Genomic DNA, 26,449 nt, shown 5'->3' with positions numbered 1-26,449 from the left:
CCCGGCGATACCCGGCAGCTCCCGGCCCCGCGGGGGAACCCCCCGGCCGCGCCTGGCCGGCGGGCGGAACAATGAAAAGAGGGGAAGGGAAAGGGAGAAAGTGCCGCTCCTTCCTCCCGCCGACCCTCCGCCTGGTTCTGCCTGCAGGAGACAGCGGAGCCTGACCAGGGCCAGGGGGTGGAGAGAGCAGAAGGAGGAGGAGGAGGACGGAGAGAGGGAGGGAGCGAGGGAAGGAGGGACGAACGGGAGCCTCTCTCCTTCCCTGGGCTGTTTTTTTCAGTTTCCTGTCTCGCATTGTGCTCACAGCGGATATGTGCTGCGCCTACAGGTGTGTCCCCTCCTCGCAGCTTTTCTCCGGCTCCCCGCCGTAGGCTTCGGCTGTCGGGGGGCGGTGGCGGATCGCGACCGCCATGTGACGGTCGATCGATCCCTCTCGGGGCGCTTTTTTCTGCTCTCTCGCTGCCTCCTCTCTCTCTCTCTCTCCTCCCTCTTTTCCTCCCTCCCTCCCTTCTCTCTCCGAGGTGGCCGCAGCCGCTGCCGCCTCCGCGCTGACTCCGGCGAGGCGGCGGCGGGGCCCGCTGGGAGCAGGGGCGGCCGCCGGGGGGCTGCCGGAGCCGCCTCCGCCCTGCGCCGCTGCCCGCCCCGGGCTGCCGGGAGCCGCCTCCGCGCCGAGGGTCCGCTCCGCGGGCTGCCTCCGCCGGCGTCTGCACCTGTTGAAGGTAACGCAGCCCCTTCCCTGCCGCCGCGCGCGGTGCCGGAGATGAGCTGCCCGTTCTGCCCCCGCCTGCAGCCGCCGATCGCGGGCGCTGCAACTTCCCCCTTCCCCGCCTCGGGCAGGGCGGAGGGACGGGCAGGGACGGGGCCGGCGCTGCTCGCGCCCCGGCCGGGGTTGGTTACGGGGCTCCCGAACCGCGGCTCCGCGCTCCCGGCGTGGTTCCTCCGTCGCCGTGCAGGCGTCGCGGCCCCCCGCTGCGAGCTGCGGCTGTCCCGGTGCCCACCGAGCACTCGCTCTCCGCCCGGGTTTCGCAACGCCCGGTGCCGGACAGCCCCGAGTTCGCCGCCTGCTCGCCGCGGTGCGGCCCCGCGTTCCGCCCACTCGCAAAGGCCGGTTTCAGCTCGGGAGCTCAGCTGCGTTTTGTTTGTGTCTCTTTGCGGAGGCAGCTTTAAACTTTCTTTCCAAACTGTTAATTAGATATACTGAGCTTCGCTCCTGGTTCGTGCCGGTGAACGAAAGTGCCGGCCCGAAACAGTCGTGACTCAAAGCATAGTTATTGGGGCAGTGCGGAACACCTTGCCGTTCCCTGTTGCGATGGGCTGTACCTGCGTGTGTGACTTTGTCTTCTGGGAGGCTGCAGTGCTGGTGCCACCCGGAGACAGAAGGCACCGGCAATAAATAGCCGGGGTTCTTCCTGCCTTAGTCAGACCTGGGGTGAATATACGGAGAAAGAACTGCAAGTTTTTGGTGCTCAACTGGGAATAGCATCGCCTTTGTCAGTTTGTTGCAAGGTTGCGGTCCCGTCTCTATTGCTGTTCTCGCCGTGGAATGAAAACTTGTTTGTGGAGGAACTTGGTGTTTTTGTAGCTAACGTTGTTACCTTGAATGTGATGATTAACTTCTTGAACACCAGAGGGAACTCTCAATAGGTAATTCATTCAAGAGCGATATATGCTTGTTCTGCTATTTATGTTCTCATTACAATGGAATCTAGAAGGAAGCTGGGGTCGGTAAGTAATGGGCTGCTGGCATGTACCTGGCATCACCTCTAGCTTTACTTTTCTAGGGGTGGCAGCCCCAAAGCTGGGCTGGAAATTCTTTCTTCTGCCTTTCTAAACCTTGCAGTACACAACCAGCTTTGTGGGAGTGGGGCTGCCTACTGGCTGTGGGCAGAGCAGCTGGGCAACCCGTTCTCTGTGCTCCGGGGAGGGAGCTCGGCACTCCGTACCCATCCTCCTGGGATCCCGCGTGCTCTGGTGCGGGGGCTGCTGCCTGCCCTGGAAAGGCCAGAACAGAGCATGCTTCCAGCCAAAACAAAAGGGAGGAAGTCTGCTTCTGAGCCTGGCGTGGCTTGTCCCCGCTGCCTTGAATACTTGTGGTTCCCAAGCGTGGTGGGAACCAAGTCTGACTGAAGGCAGAGTAGAAACTTCTCTTTTTAAAATGCTTTTACAGTCATCTGATATAACTGAGCAAAGCTGATGTTGATCCAGCTAAACTTGATGCTGCTTTTTGTAGTAAAGCGAAGCCCAGACATACACCTGAAGCTTTGGATGCTCTTGATAAGCAGCTGTAACAGTTTCTTAACCAGATTTCTCTGATACTCCCGGATTGCTGACAACACGGGAAGGATGGCATAATAACTACACTTGTGACTCTGACTTGTGCTCCAGGAGCTGAAGCATCCAGCTGTTCCTCCTGTCCTTTTGCCAGAGGTTACTTTGCCATCCAGCCTTGTTTCCTATTGGAGCTCGAGTGTGCCAGTGTTTACAGCCTGGCACATGAATGTGAGCTGTACTGTATGGCTGTTCATGCTAGAGTGTAATGTGGGGAAGTCTGGTAGCATGAAGCCTCCTGCTCATCTCCGTGCTGGCAGAGGGACAAGGCAAACAGCTGGGGTCAGCTAAATTGGGTGTGATCAAGAACTGGAGCACAACTGCACTCACGTTTTTTGGAAATGGTGTTTTCCCTAGAAAATGTGACTCAGCTGAGCTACTTTCCTATTGATCCCCAGCAGCAGGAGGCAGTTCTGTGCAGGAGGAGGAAGTGTGATGGTCTCTATCATGGCACTCACCTTGCTGGGTTTCAGAAGGCAGCAGTAAGCAGCTTTCCTCTTCCCATCCTTCCTCCCACATGGATTCTGGGAATTAGCAGAAGGGTGTGTTTTCCCTTCTCTCCAAATCTTGCTTTGTGCATCTAACTGAAGAATTACAGATATCAGTATACAAAATGTCCTCACTAGGGGCACAGCCATTTGCTGCCTGAGTCTTCCTGCAGATATTACTGGAAGTGGCATATGGGCTTTAAATAGCTTTCCAAAACTGGGGGCTGTTTGCCGTGGGTACATAAGCTCCCCAAATACAGATGTACATTTGAAGGGAGATCTCTTGGGGATTGAAGCTTGATAATCTTTGAGGTCCTTTCCAACCCAAGCCATTCTGTGATTCCCTTCATGAATGCCTGTGAATAACAAAAATACCAGTGACTTGTTGCTAACGTCTTTGAATTCTGGCTTGTTTTTAAGAAAACTGTTAGTACACATGTTGTTTTTTTTTTTAATGATGACATGATATTAATCATTTATATTTCTGTAACACTTAGTTTTTGAAATGTTGCATTCACTTTTAAAACATTCATCACGTGAAGCACTGAATGAAGATATTTATTACAGCAGTGCCACATTCTGACTATTGAATTACAACTGTAAAATTAAAGTAACAAGCTTAAATTAGGGCTTGCAACTTTAAACTCTTGCCAGTAAGCAGTTAATGGCAACGTTAACTGCTAGAAAAGTAATTGCTGCCGTTCTTTTACTATCATTTTGTTCTCACTTTCCTCCAGTCAGACAGTTCTGTAGATGTATAATGAATATTCCCCAAAATAGCTTGGCATTGTCGCTTATGCAGTTCCTCATCAGAACCAACGTGATGATGAGCTAATGTGCACTTCATTAAATGCGCTTGATTTATGCAAATCAAAACTGTGGGTCCTTCTTTAAGTAAAGTTAGCACCTCTTAGTGAGATGAGAGTCTAAACAACTACAAATTGAATTAAGTAAACAAACAACTCTAATGAAGCATTCCTTCTACTTTTTTTTTTACCTTTGTCTTTTTGATTCAGTAGTGGATTTCTATTTTGCCCCTACTTGAATGGTATCTCAGTCATAGAATCACCAAGGTTGGAAAAGACCTAAAAGATCATCCAGTCCAACCATTCACCTACTACTAATAGCTCCCACAAAACCATGTCCCTCAATGTAACATCCAGTCTTTCCTTGAACACCCCCAGGGTTGGTGATTCCACCACCTCCCTGGCAGTCCATTCCAGTGCCTGACCACCCTTTCTGAGAAGTAATGCTTCCTAATGTCCAGCTTGAATCTCCTCTACCGTAACTTGAAACCATTCCTTCTGGTCCAATCGCTGTGGGATCTCCAGTTTATAGAGAGAGGGTGGTGGTGGTGGTCCTCTTCTATTTAGATGGTTTCCATTAGAATTTAAAAAAGACCTACAGCAATCATTAGGTGTAATAAAGCCAGGTGCAACTAGAATTAGTCAAGTATAACTTCAAGAGTTTTGTTTAAATATGGGGCCAGCTTGGATTTGATAGTAGGCTCTTAAATCTCATTAAAAAAACAAACAGAAACACCACACACATAACCTGAGTGAGGCATTTGGAGGGTATCTCTTTAAGTGTAATATTTAGACAGTACGTACTTTAACCTCCTATTCCTTGTTTGGTCAAAACTTGCACAGGCAAAGAGGAAATAAGGAAATGAAGTTGAGGATGGTCATTTATGTACCCATCAGCAGCTTAATGTTACAGAGAAGCTCCCTAACTGTCCAGAAAATTGCTCAGATCTTTCTTTAGAAAGAGGCTGTGGAGTCTGCCCAGGGGAGGCTCTAAAGAAGCAGGTGAATGGAGGAGGTTGAGGACACGTGCTTGCATAACACTGGAGGGTTGGGACTTGTCCTTAGGCAGGTAAATCATGGTTATCTGTTAAAACTGAGCATTTCTTGATTTCTGTTTCTTTAGGAATAGATAGCTTTTTGGATTTCTCTAAGCTTCTTTCTGTCTTGGATGGTGAAGGGAAGACTTATAACTCCTTGAAGTATCCTTACCTAACAAAGATCAGCAACAACAGTTAAAACCGCCAAAGCCAAGCAACCTCTGCTTAGTCAGCCAGGTGCAGGCTGCTGCAGTGCGAGGTGGAGTTCAACCCTGGGAGTGTGTCAGCACAGCTGTGGTCACCACCACGTGCTCCTTGGGTTGTTTGGTTTCTCTTTGAAACCTAGCGTCCGTGAGCCAGTGCTGGCGCCGGGGCAGCTTGATGATTAGCTCCGTGCTGAGTTCCCTGGCAGTTGCTAGAGGACAGAGTTCACCCGGCACCTTATAAGGCACTTCGGACTGTCTTCCACCTCTGTGGTTAGCTGTCAAGCTTCTGCTTTTTTGGGCTGATGCTGGATATGGACTATTCTACCTCCTGCCCATGGACAAACAGTTTGGCAGTGCTGGAAAGAACTGCAAATAGGAATTTTTCATTCAAAGTGTGTTTTCAGAAAGTTGGTTATCTAATTATGGCCTTATTTCTACTGTTTTGCTGGCTTTTCTCAGTAACTGATATTGGTAATTTAGGGCCTCAAGTAAAGAATAGAGGCCTTTTGGTCATTTGCAGTGAATGGATTTTGTGTTGCTTGGCAGCAGCAGTCACTTTCTTTATGCTGCAGATATGTCATCTCTTTCTTTCTGTTAGAAGTGTATTAAGTCCTTGATCCTACAACAAACCAGAAAGAAGTGGAGAAACTTTGCCATTCAAGCTGTCCTTCTTGTCTTTCGGTAGACCCATCAAGAGTGTTCTGCTAGATGAAGTACACAGGAACTGTCAGTGATCAACTTGACTTCAATTTTATTTTTTGAATAAAATCCATGTAATTTTTATCAGTTAAGCTTAATTGTTACAGAAGTTGCATTTGATTAGAAAAAAAGATAAGTTGGTGCTTATTGCTGAATAGATGTGGCTAGCATTTTTCTAGATAAGCTGGATTAGTTCTACATGTCAGCTCAGTTTGAAGGGAACTCCTATAAACCCAACAGTAATCTTCCTGTGTCTAGAGATCATTAGGGCGATAGCTGTGTCTCCCAGGTCTCCTAGAGAAGTGACATAGAAATAAAGTCTCATATTTCAAGCTTAATCTTCTGACTGTACTAACTGGATGTGTTTTAAATATATAGAAATTCCTGGAATATGCTCCTCACGTCTTTTTTCCCAGTGGTTTCTATGTAGCTTAAGAAGAGACAGTACCACTTCCTGACAGATGTACGCACCTGTAATTCACTTGTACGTAAAGAAGATGTAGCACATGCATTCCTAGTTGTGTTGCTATTTAGAACTGAGGAGGGACCAATTATTTAATCCATGTAGGAAAATAGTTATTATTCATGTGTCTTCAGCCACAGGAAGAAAGTTAAGGACAGAGAAAATGAAGTACATTGATTTGGTAAAACAAGTGCCACTGTAATGCAATGTGAGATCTCCCAGAGTTCTATCAGAATGGATATCTCTCCCTATCAGAATCAAAAGGGAAAATTTAGTCACCTTTTTCTTAGACATCACTAGGCATATGTGGCAAATAATACTTTCCTGAAGATATATAATACCTGGCTCACAGTAGTAGGGCACAGTTTCCTTCATCTTGTCATAGTTATTTAGTCAGTCGTTTCTCTCTAATGATTCCAGTTGCCTTCATTGCAACTGAAAGTCCAAGATATGCTGTATCTCTCTTAAATACATGAGGGGATTGTTTATGTGTCATTCATTAATATGTTGGTGTGATGTGTTGAACTTGGGTGTTTTCTTCATTTAATCAGTATGAGACAAATTGGTTGAGATGTAGCAGTGGGCCTGTTGAATTTTATGGCCAAAAAAAAGGCAATAATTTAACCTCTTCAGGAAAGACATAGAGGTGCTGGTGTGGGTCCAGACAAGGGCCACAGAGATGATCAGAGGGCTGGATTACCTTTCCTAGGAAGAAAGGCTGAGGGAGCTGGCTTTGTTCAGTATAGAGAAGAGAAAGCTGTGGTGAGTCCATGTTGAGGCCTTCAAATGCTTGAAGGGAGCTTCTAAACAGGAGGGAGAGAACCCTTTTACATTGTCTGAAAGGAGAGGGGGGATGACTTTAAATTGAAAGAGGGGAGATTTAGGTTACATGTTAGAGACATTTTTTTTTTTTTACTCAGAGAGTGGTGAGGCACTGGAATAAGTTGTCCAGAGAAGCTGTGAATGCCCCATCCCTGGAGGTGCTCAAGGCCAGGTTGGATGGGGCCCTGGGTAGCCTGAGCTGGTGGGTGGTGATTTTACATGCGATTTTGATTCATATCATCAGCAATGGAAACTTTTTCCCTCCTGAATTCACTGACAGCCCATGTAAGTGCTAGAGTGATCACAAGGCAGAAACAGAGCTCTGCAGAGTGCAAGCTGCAAACCTAGGAAACCAATCAAACCTGGTTGCTTCTTGGTTTTTTGTTTTTTTTTTTGTTTGTTTGTTTGTTTTTCCTCCTGAATGTGCTACATGAAGATACAGGTTGAACCTCAGTGGCTGTTACTCAGATACAAAGTGTCCTTGCAAGTACTCATAAGGAGTTTTTCAATAATCCCTGACTCTACAGCTGCAAAGAGGACCCTGTGAGTGAGAACGTGAGCTGTGTGCTCCAGGCGTTGCCTCCTCCTGCCCACCCAAACCGTTGAATTGAAAACCCAAAAGATTTTCCTTATGTTGGCAACCGCACGACCTGGTATGCTTTTACTTACTGCAGGGAGATGCTGTTAATGTTCATTAACAGATGGTGTCTAATTTTGACATTTAGCTGTGATGGTCTACAGGCATTTCACAGTCCGTTGTGCATTTGATGCGGTGTTCAATAACACCAGTGAAAATGCAGAGCAACATCATTCTGGGTTTGTTGTTCAACATCATTTTCTTTTCTTTCTTTTTTTTTTTTTTTTAATTTTTAAAAAAATTTTTTTAGCATCAGCCATGGGACTGGGTGTAGTGCTTCCATGTTGCTCATTATTGCTACATGTTGTCCTACCCCATCCAATGTTTCTGTTTATTTTTGTATCTTTGCATCCATTGACCACATTAGCCTCTTTAATAACAACAGGTGCTCCCAATGTGATGCTTGGTTATGTGTCTATGAGGATTTCTTTATCCTTTGTGATTTCCTTCTTAACTTCACGGTCCACTGATTTGCAAATCTACTTGCATTCCTTATTACTAGTTAGATACTTCTGCATTCAGATGTCTTAAGAGTGTTTTGGCTGGAATGAGCTCAGCTTGACAAATTATTGAGATAACTCTGTGTGATATCCTTTCTATTGTTATTTACCATGCTACTAAACCATGTAATCCATTAATTTTATTGCCGAGGATGCGCTTATTTCCAGGCAGCCAATAAAACTAATAAGTGATATAGAGCATAATTCCAGTCTCTGTGAACTGCACAAGGAGTATTACAGTTGCATTGTGATGTTATTCAGCAATGACAACTCTGAGATCTTTCATTTAACTGCTTTTTAATCTATTTGGCATGTATTTTTTATATTCTTTTCTTAAAATCTGGTTGATTTGATGTTTGTTGACACATTGTTAAGCCTTCACTTGCTGAATTTAGCGTGAAATCAATAGATTTCACCTGCCTTACTCTACCCCCGATTGCATTTATAAAAATGACATGTTGGAAAATTCCTCATTTTCTTGAAATGCCAGTTACAAAATGCTTTTTTGTTGCTTAGGGTACTAAGAATTATACTAAGAAATCCATGGAGCAGGTGATTTCAGCTGTGCATGTTGTCCAGCCTCTTGTCTTATATTTTAACTAAAGTATCTTTTCTTCATCTCTCCCAGCAGGAACAAGTACACATCAAAAGGCGCTTTGTCCCGGCAGCTATTTGCACAGAAGCCTGAGGCACTGGAGCTCCCTCTTGCTGGTGGTGGTCGTGCTGCTCAGGTGGGCTTAAGGATTTGCTTGGATTGATGGTTTTTGGTTTTGTTTTGGTTGGTTTTTTTAACCTCTCTTTCTCCTTCTCAAGTTGTGTGTTGCTCACTTGAGGAAGGGGAGGTCTTCTTGTAGAGCTCAGCATTGTTGTTGGTTGGGTGTGTCAAGAGAAGAGATGGCCATGAGGAGGTTTATTTGCTTCGGCTTTAGGTGGAAATGTGACCTCAAATTAAGTTTAATATTCTGCCAGGAAAACGTATTTACTCTACATTTCTGATTGATGCTCACTGATTTCATAGTGATTTTTATGCATACTTTTATACCTTCTGGACCTATAGTGTAAAATGACACTTAGCAACTTGTGCGTGAGTCATCTCCAAGGTAACTTAGCTATCAAAACATAGTATCTCAGTTACTCGGAGTAACACTTTCCACTTGTCTAATTGCACTTTGACAATCTGCATTGCTTGTTCTGCTGCTCTTCAAATTATTGTGTACAGGTGTGCTTCGTGAGAACTTCCCAATTTACTTCTCCCAGTTGTAGCAATTAGTCATTATCTATTCATTTTGATCCTCGGGCCTGTGAAATAAATAAGTACATTTTAGAAATGTAAACAGCATCCTTGAAACTAAACTCTTCATGCTATTTTCTCCTACTGATAATCTGAAGAGGCAGCCTGTGTTTTCTGTTGTCTGTGGCATAATTAGTCTACTTGAATTATACTTGAATGAGAGCTCTGATATCAGAGAATTTAGCAGTATCAGAAGTTTGGAGCTTTTTCATGAAGCAGCAGTGAGGACTTTTCTGTACATTATTACTAAGGTTGTTGGGAGAAGAGGCCTTAAATCCGTGGTTACATACCTGCATCCCTTCCCTCCCTCTGAGTCTTTTCTGTTTTACCCACATCTTTCACGTACAGTAATGTGACAAGGTCGTGTTGTTTGCTGCTGTGTCTCCCTCCAAAACTCCTGCAATGTGCTAATAGCATTTGCCAGACCAAACAGGCCTGTTTGCTAGCATACACAAAGTCTGGGCTGCTTTGTGTGTAGCTGCTTTTGATGCCAGAGCGCCATTTATATGATCTGCTGTATGCAGTGAAGTCTTGTAGGTTTCTTGACTGTTGCCAGTATGGCCTTTGGGTTGTTTTGCATTTAGCAGATAATTTCAGTTAATCTGATTTTTTTTTTTAACTTTTTTGATATTTTTTTTTTGATTGATGCTTTTTGAGGAATTTTGCAGAATCCCAAGATGAAAAATGCAGTTTTATTAAGACAAAATACTCATATATGTAAGTATGGCAAATGGATGCCAGTGTTCTTTCTCGACCAGGAAGGACGAAGGCCTGCTGGCTTTGTTATCTGTCCTGCTCCTTGTCCCAAAAACCCCTATGCAAGAGGAGATCTACATACCCAGATTTCCTGGCTTGAGCAGAGCCTTCTGTAAAGCACTTCTACTTCAAGCCCTCTGTACCCACAAGGGTACCCATGGTTTGGCCTGTACCAAGTGGGTTAGCAGCATGCATAGACCATCAGTCAGTGATATGGAGGCATTGGTGGCAACTCTCCTGTGAGTTGTTCCCACAATCAGTGACTGGTAACTACTTGGTTCTGCAACCACTACTGTTTTGTGGATTGCACAGAAGAGCTGATCTGGCATTAAAGTGTATCACATGTAGCTATTTTATGGCTTTGAAAGAAGTTATTTTAAAAGCCTGCTTGCAACTGTGATGTGTTTTACAGCATGGCCACACCAAAACGTGCGCCTTTACAGTTTTGGATTGAGAAGCTGAAAGGGTTAAAAAAAAGGGGGGGGGTGGGGGGAGGAGGAGTTGGGATTGGGAGGAAAAGACTATTCAAGACTCACTTTAACTCATATTTTTGCCAAATTCTTTGTACTATCAAGCCATGGCGGTGTCTGTCTCTCACCCCCTTCTGGGTGGCCCTATTAGTCAGGGAAGAGGAGGCTTTTACGAGCAAAGTTTGGGTGTTGAGTTTGTGTATTCAATAACAGCAGTGCCCTTGTGTGGTTCACTTCCATTGGGAATAATACAAGGTGGCCTTAAATTGAATACAGCCATTTCGCATGGACCTTGCTAGGGCTTTTATTCTCAAAGGATGCTCTAAGCATGGTGTCTATATGCATTTTGTGGAGGAGTGTGAGAATAGGCCAACTTTCTCAGTGCCCAATGGTTTTCTTTTTTAGCTGATGACCTCCTGTGTATTACCAGCACATGGGCTGTGCTAGTAGTGTAGTGCTAACCATGCATGTAGTCATTTCCTTTTCCCTCTTACCTCCTTTTAGAAGACTTTGCTCTTGAATCTTGTAAATGGGGTGATAATTTCAAAGCAAACAACTTCCAGTTCTTTCTTGCCAATTTTTGCCCACAAGGTATGCAAACTAAACAGAGCACTTGGAAAATTAGTTTCCTACCTCCCCTCATGCTACAAAGCATCCCTGGATGTCTCTTGGCTCTTTTTAAAGTATGAGTAAAGTGAGAGCATGGAATTGTTACACCAAATTGCCTTTTAATGAATGGAACCATTGCACAGGTAATTCATATTCTTCTTTGGGAAGCTTTAGGAAAACCTTCTAAAATGTGAGGCTTTTGAAAATCTCCCCAGTTCATGTATTGAATGTATATTCATGTATATTGAGCTGTTTCATTGCTTGCTGCGGTAAAAAGAAGTAAAAAAATCAAGGATGAAGTGGAGGGAAATAAATAAAAAAATAAATAAAACATGATTTTGAAGCAGATTTTGATGAAATATGAGCATTCTTAGCCCTCTTAGGCTCTTGGAGGTAACTTAAAAGAATTTCCAGGTTGCTTCTGTGTTTATGTTTGATTTAAAAACTGTATCTCTAGTTGCTGGGATGGCAGGGACACAGCACTCACAGGGCGTGATACCTGTCATAGGATATGTATATGCACAGCCCAGCTCTGCCCTCCAGCTGTTTTAATGCAAGGAGGAGGTATTAAAAATGAATTTTAGAACTATTCTAGAAGGGAGAATATATATATATTTTTAAATTGACTTTAAAAAGGATGCGTCTTTAAAAAGCTGACAAATAAATGGTTAACACTTAATCTTCTTAGCTCCAGCCTTGGTATCGAACAGCCTCTGCCAATTGAGCAATAGGAAAACTTGTTAAATGTGAAAACTAGAGCTGAGGTTATTGACCTCGAGGCTCGGCTACGAGGAGATGGCATATCTCTATAGATAAATATCCATTATGTGATACCCTCCAAATGAGAGAGGGCAAGTCCCTTGTGTATAAGGCTTACAAGAATTCAAGTCAACAATTGAGTTATAATCTAATGAGGCTACGAGCACAAACATGACTTCAATTCAAGCTCACCCATGGAAAGATGGAGGCATTTGTCCCAAAAGAAGCCTCTTCATTAGCGACTTTACTCCCTCGGCGTGTTTCAAATGGCTCTATTGCAATAACCCCTACTTTTTCTCCTTCATGGGTTTCTGACCCCTTCAGAAAAGTGGCTATATACACGGAGTGCACTCTATTCCTTTTCAGAAATAGGATCTGTACTATGTACAGGGGTAAATAATATGTAATTATATATAATATACAACATAATTACAATTGATGTGTTTTAGAAGGAAAGCATGCTTTGGCGTGTGAAAACTTTCCCATTGTGTTTCCTGAGTAAAGATTTTGAAGCTCACTGAAGGTTGGCTTGCTGTTTTTTTTGTTAAATTCCTTGAGTGCCATAAACATTAACTCAAAACATCTGAAAGAATGCAACAATTCTGTCTTCTTCTGGAATATTTCGGTTGTGCTCGTGCCAAATGCAGAGCAGTGAGCTCAGCTGCAAGGGCCTCATCTGGCTGTACTTGTAGTCCCTACAATGTATGAGCTGATTTATTCTTTTTTTTTTTTTTTTAGTACAGATTTAATGTTAAGCTTTTATGTTTACCTGAAGGGAGAGGAAAGATTACAATTAGAGTATGTTTTTTAGTCATATGTATATCTATAAGCCACAAGGTGAGGATGATGTGCTCTTGCAATGATTTCTTTTTAAATAGCTGTGCTTCAATAAAGCACGAGGTCAAGCATTCCACACCACACAGTAACATTTCTTGCTCTGTAGTTCAAGTAAGCTTCAGCTCAACTGGCATATATGTTTTTTTTTTCTGAGTGAAATCATGACTATCCACTTTACAAACCTAAGAGAAATTAGGACACGATGCAGCCTTCTGCTTAGTCTATCCCCCAAGAAGCAGATGCTACTTTGTGAGATTTGATTCAGCATTTGCTTTCTTACCTGTGAATCCTTAATGAGGTTAAGGTTATTTAGATAAATACAATGTAAATATGATGCAGATGTTACCAAACCCAGGAGATGAGCAGTCCGGAAGCTTTATGGTTGAGCTCCATTCTGTCAGAGTAATCTCTTCAGTACATGCCAGCTCCCATTCTCTGCCTATTTGCTGAGGAATCAGTACTCAATGAGACAGCCTGTACCTGCACAGCTTACCTTGTGTGAAGCTAACCAGGTAGGTACCCAGGTCTGTTGCCCTCTGAATGGCTGTTTTAAAAGGCTTCATTATCAGACAGGAATACAGAATCTTATCTGCTTCTCTGTTGCAATTACAGCAGCTGCTTTTCTGTATAGTCTGAAGACAAATCTTTTATAGGTGACATCCAGGTTGGTAGTGTTTTGTTTTTTGTGTTTTTTTTTTTTTTCCACCTTGGTATGATAAGGTTGTACATGCAGAAGTCTTGAAAATGCTTATCATTTCCAGTCTTCATTATAAATATTTGTGATCTTCAATAAGATGGATCGATGTACCTCAAACTGTATTGCTATTTACAGAGAAATAAGATTGCTTTGCTCATAAGGGGTCAGCTGTCCAATGTTCAGAAAAGATGAGTTAACTAGAGTGTAGAGATGGGGACAGCAAACCTTCTGTGTGTGTGCTCAACCAAGCTGGGGGTACTCAAGGGAGAAACTCACTTTCTCCTTCAGGTTTTGACTCTCTGTGATGATGAAAGAAGCACGCTGCTGCCTTCTCCTTCCACTTGGGCTGTATGCTGTCCTGCAGCAGGTGGCCTGTTGGCTCTTATCCAGAGGTGGAAGTCGCTGCTCTTTTACAGGAGACGTGAAGGCCCTCCTGTTACAGGAGGGCAGGGCTATTCTTACTTGCCCAGGGTCAAAAGTGTAGATTTACTGCTCAATGTTGGCAGACTCAGCAGGAGAAATCACTGGTCCTCAGGCCTTTGTGGTCAGAGATTCTCTAGAGTCTCCTCCTGGCTGAAGAATGACCCTCAGGTGGTGGTTTGGACCTATGTTGTATTTAAATAGTGTGACTCTGACTGATGAGAATGCACTGAGATTACACTGAGTGTGTGCTTGTGTAATAAATGGTGTACTTGTAGAATCAGGTCCGTTTAAAATACAATATCACAACATCAATTATAAGCACAGGCATGCAAAGTAAATCGTTCGCTAGTGTTCTTTTGTAGCTCTGCAAACATCTCGCTGTTCCTAGAATGCAAAATCACTCCTTCCTCCTAAATGCTTTTAATATTGATCGGGAGATTAAAAAAAACAACAACACTGAAGTGACTAGTTCAGATCCTATTATTGCATTGAATAGCCATTAATATTGCTGCTTGGGAAAGGCGATAGGAAAGGAAGCTGAGATTCCTATAATGGCAAACTTCAGAGCTTCTAAACTTTTAAAACGCTCCTGCTGCTTCCTCCCATGTCAATACCAACTGCCATGCTCTGTTTGTATTTTGGATGTCAACTTGGGAAAAGATTTGATTTGGTGCTGCAGCACAGCTTGAGGAACCTGCTGTACAGAATATTAATATCTGATCTTGCTTCATTAATATCAATTTCAGGCATGCATTCCAAAGAGGGTTAGTATTAAGCTGGTTTTAATCGCTGCAATATTCTGCAGATTTCTAGACAGAACACACCAGCTGGTTTGCACTAAATTTTACGGTACAGGAGACGAGAAACAGGTTTCCTCAGGGAAGTGTGGGGGGGGTGGCAGTGCAAGTCCTTATCGCACTGGGGAGTTCTCTGCACTGGCGATCATGTCTTGCTTTCAAAGAGAGAAGTGCTTTCAAATACAAGGTTGGAAACCAGGGGGATGTCTTTCTTTGCCTCTGCTCTCGTTGGTTTCTGACATCACTGCTCAGATACATTTTTATCCTGGTCCCATCACTTGTCTCTGGTCTCAACACCTTTGCTTCCTTGCACTTTCCTGTCTCTGGTTTCATTCTGCAGTGGAAATGCGAGCTGGATTTGTGGGATGTCCCGGGGCCACCACCCCCTCCCTGCACACACCTTGTGCAGGAGGGGCTGTGCAGCTGTTTGATGAGTGTTGGAGCAGATGCTGCCAGGTCTCATCGCCTGGGAGGCCCTTGCAAATCTTTGCATCTGAAGCATAAAACCAAATGAGGTCATGAGACATTAGGGTGTTGGTATTTGTTTTGTGGGTTTATTTTTTCTTTCTTTCTTTCTTTCTTTCTTTCTTTCTTTCTTTCTTTCTTTCTTTCTTTCTTTCTTTCTTTCTTTCTTTCTTTCTTTCTTTCTTTCTTTCTCTATTTTGGTGGGAGGAGGGGGAAGGTTGATTTGTTTTTTGCTTTTGTTGTTTTTTGGTGTTTTTTTTCTTTTTCAAAAAATACAAATAAAATCACCCTTTGAAGAAGCGGAGAAGAATATATCCTTCTTCTCTTTTTCTCCCTTCCTCTCCGCCACAATAAAGGGCATAATTATACAGCAGCTATTATTGGTTTTACAAGTGCTTCTAGCGTGAAAATTAGAATGCTTCCAAAAAAAAGCCTAAAATGAAAAAAGCCCCTGCAAATGTTTGTTACAGAGCAAGTTTAGGGCCTGGTGACAATAAACACTATCCTCTCTGAGGATAATATTCTGATAGGATTTAATTATCCAGCTTATCAACATTGCTAAATTTCTGCACATCTCCTGCTCTGATTCAAGATCAGATTTTGTAAAGATTTTCTACGCAGAAGGAGTTTTTGTATTAAGCTGTGCAAGAAAAAAGGTTGAAAATTTGATTGTTACAGCACTAGGTGGATGTTAGCCATAAAATGTGTGCTCTGCTTTACAAAAAATAAGAAAATCGTGAAAACTGGTGTCTTTTAAAAAATATCAACGGGATTGTATTAATCAGCATTGTGCATTTTCTTAAGTCACTTATTTTGCATATAAATAGCTCAGGGTCACTGCCTATTTTAAAGCTCTTTCAGACATCTAACTTATTGATCTTGTAACTCAACACCCCTGTGATGGAGACCTGGCTATTATCGCCATGCTGCTGATGTGCAAGCACAAAGCCTGGCGCAACGAGGGCAGTTCCTTCAAGTTCACTCTGGTTGTGCATGAGGCTGAGATGGGGGCAAGAGGACACTAGGGTGCCGATCAGTGATGCCCTCCTGTTACTGGGCAGTGCTGTTTCCCAGCACTTTCCAAGGCTGTCCATTTCTTTTTGGCCTCACACTTATGTTTTGGAACACAAAAATGAATAAGAGCTTACTTTCTTGGTGTCTTTGCGGGAGATACTGGTTTGGGGAACGTTTTATTTTTTTATTTCTGGTTTGTTCTTGCTAAATTTTAAAATTTTGCTCTGGTGGATTTTAGCCATCCTATAGGAGAAGAAGCAGAACATAGAAAAGCTTCTTAATCCGCTCATTGTTTGCGTGGCACTAACCCAGTGATACTAGTTGAGAGGTTTAAAAAAAGAAGCAATGTTTTACTTTGTTCAGAACTCCAGTTGTGGTCTTGCTGTTATAAGCTTTTTGGTCAAGTTTTCCCTCCCCCTTGTTTGTCCAGAAATAAAAGAAATTCCTTAATAGGAAGTCGACAGGCTGAGACTGTGTGCTGTTTCACACAAAAATAGAAAAATCCACATTCCACCGCACTCTACAGCCCCCAAGAAAGGTGAGGATGGGGTTCCAGGACTGGAAGGACTGAAGTGTCTGCCATTGGACAGCAGGTTTTGCTCTTCTGGGATTTCCAGCTCAAGCTTCTCCTTCCTCACATATTGAGGGATCCTGGGAGTGTGTGTTGTCCCATCCCTCATGAGGAGTAATGTGTTGGGTTAGGGTTTTTGTGCCAGTGCCCTGAGGGTCTCCTCACAGCCTCATTCAGAAGCTAATAAAAGCAACCAAGTGGATTTAGTATAATATTACTACCTTGAAGAACTAAAATGGAAGGCAAAATGAAGGGTATAAAGCAGGTATCTGCATGTAAGTCGGTAAAAGAATTAGGTATTTACAAAACCCTGTTGTGAGTACATTCTGAGAAAGGGCGTGTTTGAAACTGCAGGCGTTTAAAAATATATCTTTACGCCTCTTTAATTTGGCGACATCACCCTTAATNCTTTCTTTCTTTCTTTCTTTCTTTCTTTCTTTCTTTCTTTCTTTCTTTCTTTCTTTCTTTCTTTCTTTCTTTCTTTCTTTCTTTCTTTCTTTTTGGGTGGGGAGGAGGGGGAGGTTGATTTGTTTTTGCTTTTGTTGTTTTTGTGTTTTTCTTTCTTTTTCAATACAAATAAAATACACCCTTTGAAGAAGCGGAAGAACTATATCCTTCTCTTTTTCTCCCTTCTCTCCGCCACATAACAGGGCATAATTATACAGCAGCTATATTGTTTTACAAGTGCTTCTATGCGTGAAATTAGAATGCTTCCAAAAAAAGCCCTAAAACTGAAAGCCCCTGCAATGTTTGTTACAGCAAGTTAGGCCTGTGACACACTATCCTCTGAGAAATATTCCTGCATAGGATTTAGTTATCCAGTTCATCAACATGCATAATTTCTGCCACTATCTCCTGCTCTGAATCAAGATCAGATTTTGTAAAGATTTCTCCAGAAGAGTTTTATGTATTAAGCTGTGCAAGAAGAAAAGGTTGAAATTTGTTGTTACAGCACTAGTGGAAATGTATAGCATAAATGTGTGCTGCTTTAAAAAATGAAAAATGGTGTCTTTTAAATATCAAAGGGATTAGTATTAATCCAGCACTTGTGATTTTCTTAAGTCACATTATTTGCATAATAATGCTCACCACCTGCTATATCTTCAAAGCTCTTTTCAGACATTAACTAATTGATCTTTGTAACACCCCTGTGATGGAAAGACCTGCTATTATCCCCATGCTGCTGATGTGCAAACCTGGACCCCGGGCGTTTCAAGTCACCTGGTTGGCATGAGGCTGAGATGGGGGCATGGCAGGCACTGGGTGCCTGATGCCCCTTCCTCTGGCAGTGCCTGTTCCCAGCACTTCCAAGGCTGTCCACTTTCTTTTTGCCCACCTTTGTTTGGAACCACAAAAATGAATAGAGTTATTTCTTGGTGTCTTTGGGGAGATACTGGTGTGGGGAACGTTGATTTTTTTATTTCTGGTTTGTTTGCTAAATAATTTTGCTCTGGATTTTAGCCATCCTATAGGAGAAGAAGCAGAACATAGAAAAGCTTCTTAAATCCGCTCATTGTTTGCGTGCACCCCAGTGATACTAGTTGAGAGGTTTTAAGCATGTTTTACTTTGTTCAGAACTCAGTGTGGTCTTGCTGTTATAAGCTTTTTGGTCAAGTTTTCCCCTTGTTGTCAGAATAAGAAATTCTTACAATAGGAAGTGACAGGCTGAGCTGTGTGCTGTTTCAAAATAGAAATCCACATTCCCACCCCGCACTCACAGCCCCCAGAAGGTGAGATGGGTTCCAGGACTGAGGACTGAAGTGTACTGCCCATTGGGACAGCAGGTTTTGCTCTCTGGGAGATCCAGCTCAAGCTTCTCCTTCCTCACATCTGAGGGATCTGGGAGTGTGTGTTGTCCCATCCCTCATGAGGGTAATGTGTGGGTTAGTTGCAGTGCCCTGAGGGTCCTCACAGCCTCTTCAGAGCCTAATAAAACACCAAGTGGATTTAGTAAATATTACCTACCTTGAACTAAAATGGAGCAAAAATGAAGGGTAGGCAGGTATCATGCATGTAAGTCAAAGAATAGGTATTTAAAACCCTGTTGTGAGTAACATTCTGAGAGGGTGTTTGAACTGAGGCGTTTAAAAATATATTACAGCCTCTTTAATTTGGCAGAATCACCTTAATACTTCATGCAAGAGTTTACTGTTAGTGTGCATGGATGTGTTTTTCCCATGTTCTTACAGCACTATCTCCAGGCAGGAAAATAAACCTTAATGCTGGAGCATTTGGTGCCATCAGCACAGACTAAAACTTGAGGAAAGCATGTGTCATGGCAGGCTTCAGGGAATTATTTTAGATAATGTATTATTTTCCAAGCATAATGCTCAGGCTTCTGCAAGGACAGCAGCAATGGTGAATTGGCAGGTCACACAAACAAGTTAGGTACATAATTGTATATGGTGGCTTTACGTATTGCCTAGGCAGGGGGCTAGAAGAGGCAGGGAAGGGGAGCACAAGTAACTCTGAATTCCTTTGTGCTGTAGCTGGGATAGATGGGCTGTAATCTCTCTTCATGGCACAAATTACAGGGTTTAAAGACCTTTGGCCGCTGATGGTTTCATGGCTTCTTTTCATTCCCTTAAACACCATTTCTATGTAGCCTGTGTGTGCTCTGTTCAGAAATGGATCTGGCTTCAGGTCAGAGCATTTCTTGTCCTGTAAGAGCCTCTGTCTGTCTGTTTTGTCATCTTCAGGTGACATGAGCACCAAGAAGTGCTTCTTTACTGTGCTGCCTGGGGATGTTGTGGAGTCTTCCTTTGAAAATACCCAAAACCACTTGGACAGGGTCCTGGGCTTATGCTCTGGGTATCCTATAGGTATTTTCCCACCTTATCCCCTCTGTGATCCTGTATCCAGGTGAAAGGCATGAAATGAGTGAGTCCCTGTAGGAAGCACTGTTGAGAAAGGGAAGGAAAACAATGGAAAGAGGGTGCAAAGAGCAACTCAGGAGAGGAAGGAGGTCATGCTCCAACAGATGATTGACGCCAGGGATGCATTCCAGTCCTGATTAATCCACTAATGACCTGTTTGAAGACCAAAAAGTGGGACAAAAGGTAGATCACTGAGCAAGAGGCAACATGTTCTGGCAGAGGTGGAAGTGCAAAGCAGGATGCAGTGCTCAGGAAAGGCCTGGTGCTCTTTTGCCACCCTCTGCCTGGTGGGGATGTGAGGGACTTTAAGAAAGGCCTGGGGGCAGCCACTGCAGTCAGGAGTGCATAAAGGAAGATCCTTTGGTGCTGGTGGTCAAGCACAGGCTGTGCTTTGCTGGGCAAGCAGGCATTAGAACCCACCTCCCCATTCTGCCTTTGCCTGCTAGGGGTGAGTGTGCGCTGTTGGAGCGTGACAAGAATTGTAGTTTGGGCAGTGATACTGTGACTTCCAGAATGTGGAGCAAGGGCCATGCATTTTATCTTGTCTTCTTTCAATCTGAAATCACTGAGGTATGGAGTTTCTCTGTAGCACAGGTGGTAGACGTACAGAAAAGAGCCTGTAGCAAACTATTTATTTTAACACGCTTGTTGTGAATCAGCACAAATAACTTTTAAATCAGAATCCATAGCATTTCTGTCCCCTCTTCCCTTATATTAATCAAAGAGAGAAAAATATTTTTTCCAGTCAAATTTACATTTGAGATGAATTTTTTGCACTTGATGCAGGGCTGTCTGCAGTGGTGCATGGCATCCTGCATATATCCTGTTGCTTCTCTATAGCTTCCTATCAGAGGGCCTCAGTTCTGGACTGCAGACAATATCAGATGCAACTTACTCTTGGCAAATTGTACTTATTTTTTCTTTCGTGTTCTCATGGGGTTATAGAAGCAGCTTTCCAGCAAATCTGGGTGGGTATCAAGCAATGATCATTTTTGATCTCTTTTCTGCTGGACTTTTCTGAACTCGTGGGAAATGTCTTGGCAAACAAGTTTTATTTCAAATAATAGCAAGCAGGTTTGAGGAAGGGCTCGAAGAGGCTGTATACAGAGTCCATTCTCTGCCTTAAGGCTAGGTCAGTGGCATTTAAGCCATTCCTTTCAGATATTTTTGGACCTGTTTTCCAAGCCTTTGATGGGAAGGGCTTCGCAGATGTGTATTCCTGTGCTCAACTATTATTACTGTGATTTTTCTCCCTGCTGTTTGTCCTGTATCGCCTGGATGCTATTTAGGTCTCTTGTCTTTAACAGTCAAGGTAAATAGTTAATTCCTTTCCTCTGTGAATAATTCCTCTCTGTGTACTCAATAAAAGCTAAATCACTTGCCAATAATTCTTGGGCCCTTGAAAGATAGAAAAAGCAAGCTTTTAAACAGCTTAAAGGTTTCTTCAGAAATAATACTGCTTTGGCAGTTTATAGGGTCTTGAACTTGTTTGTAGGCTGACTCCATAGGCTGTAACCAGCTAGGTTTGTTTAGTAAACTTTTTAAAACCTCTCACCTTTTAAAAACCAATTGTTTCCAGACTCTTGTTTATAAGAGGAGTTCTGTGCCTCTTACTGGTTTAATTCCACTCCGAACAAAAATGCTAGTGTCTTGTTCAAGGGCCTGCCTCACTTTATACGGACTGATTTACAATACAATGTGCAAATGTAGTAGCAGCTCAGAACAAAGGCGAGCTTGTTTATCCAAACAAATTTGAGGGTGAGGGCGAGGAGGTAAATTGCAGCCTGCTCACTGCAGCTGGAGAACAGAAGGAAACAGCCATGTGGGGAAGCGAGAAGGACCAGGCAATCAGCAGCTCCTCCACACAGCCTTCCTGACCCGAGGAGCCAGGCCTGGTGGTAGCTGCTCCCTGACTTTTTGGAGGAGCCTTGGTGACTGAGCTTTGCTGGTAATTATAGGGTTTTGTGGCCGGTTCTGTGCCCGGCTTGAAGCGGTTGTTCTGTAGGCGACGGCAAGGAGTCAGGCGAAGTGCCTGGCAGGCTTCAACCGAGTCGCTGCGCTGCAGCCAAGTGCTTCTGCTTGTCCTGATCTACAGCCAGCAAATGCATTTCTCAGATTTAAGCATCCTGGGTATTTTAACCTTATTGTTAAGCTTGTGCATTTCAGCTATAACAGCTAAATCTTTTAGCAAAGAGATTAAATTGTGTAGAAGTTATATTGCCTTGTCCAGACATGAAAAATAAATTGTTTGAAGTGGGCTTCCATCCAAAGTGTGATCGCTCCTGGAAAATAGATTGGAATAAAGCACTTACTGCAGTGCTTAGCCAAAAGGCCTTGCACACTCACTTTTCGTGCTTTGTATGAATGAGTTAGTTGCCTAATTACGAAAAATGCTAAGGATAATCACCTATTCAAATTCCTATTGATAGGGCTTCCCTATGTTGGCTATAGTAAGGGTAGGGTTGCTGAAAATGCCCATTCTTACTGCCTCAGTACCATGCAGCAGTTTGAAATGAAAACTTGTAAACGGCTTGAAGAGAAAAAGGAGTGCTGTCTGGAGCTGGGAAGGGAGGAAGGTGAACCCTCCTAATGCAGCTGATCAGCCTGCTCCTCTAGTTACCTGCTGCATGCTGCGTGCAGCCCTCACAGCATCAAGCATCATCACCTTTCATCGGTCCTCTGTTTTCCTGCCCATTATGTCCAAAATTCATTTCAGTTTTGCTGAGTTTCCTCCTAAACTTTTCTGCGTTATAAATTATGGGTTCTCTGAAATCTTCAGCATTGCCTGTGGGAAGAAAACTTTAATTTGGTTTAACAGTAGATGAGTAATCTAGCTACACAGTGATTTTTCAGTTCAGCTGCAGTCAGCTTCTTATTCCAACTGTTCCACTAAAGATTTCAAAGGCGGCAATCAATTCCCAACCATCCTTGTTTGTCCTTCTTTTGATTTTTCTTGTTCTTTTCTTGGTCGATGACATCGAAAAGAGAGTACAACCTTATAATGCATGTGAGCTGCTTTCTAAGTTAATGGTTTTCAACATAATTTTGTTAAGTCAGAGCACTAACCTGTTCTTTGGCTAGAATTTTATCACGGGGATATTTTATGCTTGCCATTTCAAAATAGATGAAGAGCATCACATAAGGAATACATTTTAAGTTCTTGTGCCTGTTTTGCTCCTTTCCAGTGTGAAACTGGGTCAATGTTTGTTAAACGAGTTTATCTCGTTCTCGGCTTACTTGAATACCAAGTCGAGTTGACAGCTCTGGCTTGGTGTATGGGGTGACTCCACAGCCATTTTGCAGGCACCCAAGCTTTAAATTCATACCTAAATGTGGGGTCTCTATTCTGTGAAAGGATGGGTGCAAGGTCTGACTTGTATTTACAAGGACAGGAAGTTGCTGTGCTGAGGTCAGCAGCAAAGCTCCTGCTCTGGGGCACCAGATGCTTCATGAGACAAGGGGTCATGGTAGGAGATACCTTGATGAGGTGAGAGTTGCCACCCCACAGGCTCCTTGTGGGTCATTGGATGGGATGTGCCGCTCTTGAGAAGCTTGTTTTCATTCCTGTAATTAGTAGGTAAGCTTACTCAACAGAGCAGTTAATTTACTCCCAAGACTGCGTGAGAGGGAGGTTTGGTCCCTAGGGACTGCTGCCTGCTGAAGTAGGGGGGGTGTTGTTTTGTTTTAAGTAGCTAAGTGTGGCACACATCATTTCCTGATGAGAGGACAAACATCTTCATAGCTCGTGCTCTAAAAAGCTTTGAGAAGGCTGTGGGTGATGGGTCAGCCCATAAATGTTATTAATTTCATGTGGAGTGGCTAAACTTCCTGCTGACTTAGGTAATGTGCCCACTGAGCTTGGATAAAAGGTTGGAGATGGCAATTATGGAAAAATCCTTTTCTGTTAAGCTTTTCTAAGCTTAACCAAGCCACTGTCAGTAATTACTCCATTTTTTTTCCCCTTGCTATTGTGGACCGAGTTTAATCCAGACTTGGTTTATTTAATTTTATATTGCTTGAATGTGCACGCTCAAGCTACACGGAGAGTATCAAGCTACGCTGGGTACACACTGAGCAAAAGCATTTGCTGGATGTACCTGGTGCGTTAAGCAGCGAATAGATTTACAGTATGTTTTTAAGTGGTCATAACTGGGTTGTAAAAATGCTTTTATTTCTCCAGTTGTCTTTTAAGTTTAACAAGGCTTCTTGCAGTGTGGCATCAGGGCTGGAGGAGGGGTTCAACCAGAAGGGCTAGAAATAGCAGCTGTTTGTTTATGCCAGAATTTTTATTCTCTCTTCTTCCTACTCCCTTTCTTAGGGGTAGTCTTATGTATTCCACCCACTCTCATTCCCTTCTGGTGAATGTGTGTGGATATGCTCCAGGACCATATGTGCTCATAGATACATACTTCAAAGGAAACTCTAGACCGCCTAGAGAAGCTGCTTGAGTTTAGATGAGCTGACTGCTACAGCATTTCTTTTGAAGAACCAAATAGCAGTGCTGCCATTTCTCTCCTACAGCACCTTTATCCACCACTGTGAACCTTCAGCCTCCAAAGCATGGAGCTCCTGATACGCATATTTTCTGCAAACCTAAGTAAGCTGAATTTCACCTCAGGGCACCAACTCAGCTGGGCTTTTAGGTGGCTAGCTGACACGTTTTGGATCACATGGTGTGTTTTCCCAGCAGTAAGGATAACTTGAGGTCTGTTTCTCTTTTCCCCTCCTCGCATAATGGTTTCTTCAAAGAATACTTTCCCAGGTTTTCTTGGAACACCAAACAATTGCCCCAGCTGATTCAGAGACACGTTCTTGCTAAGTCATTATTCCTAAGAACTAAGGATTCTGACTGCAGACCAGAAGGGCTTCAGTTTTGTCGGTTCTTTTAGGGCTATTCTTGATTAGAAGCCCTCTTTCTGCTTGACAAACCTTTGCATATCTCAGTGGCTTCTAAGGTTTGTGAGGTCTAAAGCTAGATATGCTAAACACACACTTGGTTGTGGAACACAGAGTATCTGGTGCAGGTTTCAACTTCTTTATATATCCACAAAACAGAATTACATGATAGCTGCTTTACTCCAGCAGCAGCAGCTGTTGACCCTGCACTGTATTCATGTCAAATGTTCGCCAGGATTTGTCCATTAAGTTTTCCAATACGAAACATTGATCTTTCACATGAAAGCATTTAAAAAAGAAAAAGTCTCCATATCTATTTTATGGATATTTAGTCCATTACTCCTGAAAAATGAGTGATTGTAGCTGGCAGATGCTTCAGTGCATCTTTCACTCTTTATGTGTTCTAATCCATGGTGCTGATCTTTATTCATGTGTTTCTCTAGAAGCAAGTTTCATATCCCAGACAGGCTGATCCTGTTTGTCTGTAGCTAGCTGGTGGTAGAGGAAAATAGTTGGATTTCTCACAGTTGTTGCCATGCAGTCATGCATCCCCTTCTTGAGCCCTCACATTTTGGTCAACCATGAAATGCAGCACACAGGAGTGTGTATAAAAAAATGTCAGATTAAAAACAAACAAACAACAACAAAACCTCTCTGGAGGTAGGGAATTGGTAGTATTAGGGATCAGCAGACTTGCTTGCTTGCCTCCTTAGAAGCACGAAATTGCCTTTAAAGGCTTGACAACAGCAAAAGAAAAATCTCCCCCTCTCTCTTCCTTTGGAAGAGCATCTTCTTGTTAGCCCATCTGCTCATAAAGGTGCGATTCTCTCCATTTGTTATCCTTAAGATGATCTGAATGTGTGCCGGGGGGGTTCTCTCCTCCTCCGCACAGTCGTTTTCCTGTTATCTGAGGCTAGTGGAGTGTTTGTGCTTGCAGGATCATTTGTGTACAAATGATATCATTTCTCCTGAGAATACACCTTCTGATGATGATCAATGGCTCAGTTACTTTTAATAAAGCAGAGGCAGTCAGACATAGGAATTCTTTTGAAGCTGTGGAGGCCTCGTCTGAGTCATATAATACCTTAAATGAAAACAGAGCAAATAGGAAATGTGGAAGTGGATGACAGGTGTTGGCAGGAGGGATGTTTAGAAAGTTTATAGTTTTCATGGCTTTCTTCTCTTCTCAGAGCAAATGATTACTCTGCCTTTAGTCACAGATGAGCTGCAAATCAGAAGATGGTGGAGAATAAATGGCTCAGTGGTGGGTTGTGAGCAATGGATCCAACCAACCTGAAACCATTTCCTCTTCAGGACAAGGAAAGCTCCTCCTGCTTATGGATCAGCCCCATCAGCTGGAGCTGGCTGTGGGAAGGTGGTCCTGGGATGAGTTGGCCAGAGGCCAGGGCTCTGCAGCTCAGCTTCCCACAAGGAAGCAGCTCATGGGACCTCTGGCAATGATTAGCTCCATAATGCTCTGGCAGGCATGAGGTGGTTCGGGGATACCATAGATATTCATAGATATTTAGAAGCAATAGGTATTCAGTCTCCCTCAACTTCCCTACCTTCAAGTATCCAGATGACAATTACTGTTTTTGCTAGTTCAGGCTGTACGTAGTTGTTTTTTTTCAAGCTTGTGAAGCAATGGTGTTTCATTTGCAAAGCTGGTAAAAGGGGCTCTTTAGAGATTACTGACACAAGAAGTGAAGTGCACTGCTTGTTTTGCACCTTGAAGAATGAGGTCTTACCATGCTTGGGAATCCTAGTTTAGGCATTGGCTCATATTGACCACCATTGATTAAAACATTAGGGGGCAGATTGATGTGGGTTTTATTTCCTGAGAAGAGATTACTACTGACAGATTATGAGCAGCAGAGAGATGGGATTAAAAGGCACCTTGACTGCCTGCTGCTTTGGAGCTGTGAGGAGTTGGTATAAGAGCATGGGGACATGCTATGTAGCAGTGTTTGCAAGAGAAACTGGTTGACAGTTGCTGGGGGAA

The 26,449-nt window shown here is 43.2% G+C and overlaps 1 protein-coding gene across 4 annotated transcripts in view; it reads left to right on the top strand.

The window, feature by feature from the left end:
* Positions 1-215: 215 nt before the first annotated feature.
* Positions 216-26,449, top strand: part of PLXNB2 (plexin B2) — a 249,814-nt gene continuing 223,580 nt past the window's right edge. Inside the window, exons 1-2 of one of the 4 annotated variants that reach the window (XM_015852610.2) lie at positions 216-328; positions 8,615-8,717. The gene's annotated coding sequence lies outside the window, so the exon portion shown is untranslated. Of the gene's footprint in view, positions 329-618; positions 720-1,622; positions 1,645-8,614; positions 8,718-26,449 lie in introns of those variants that run through there. The other 3 variants (XM_015852624.2, XM_015852618.2, XM_015852631.2) reach the window with 3 other exon arrangements.

This window comes from Coturnix japonica, chromosome 1, assembly GCF_001577835.2.
Source record: "Coturnix japonica isolate 7356 chromosome 1, Coturnix japonica 2.1, whole genome shotgun sequence".
NCBI classification, from domain to species: Eukaryota; Metazoa; Chordata; class Aves; order Galliformes; family Phasianidae; genus Coturnix; species Coturnix japonica.
Note: the sequence above shows the minus strand (reverse complement) of the source record. Positions and strands in the feature narration are given on the sequence as shown.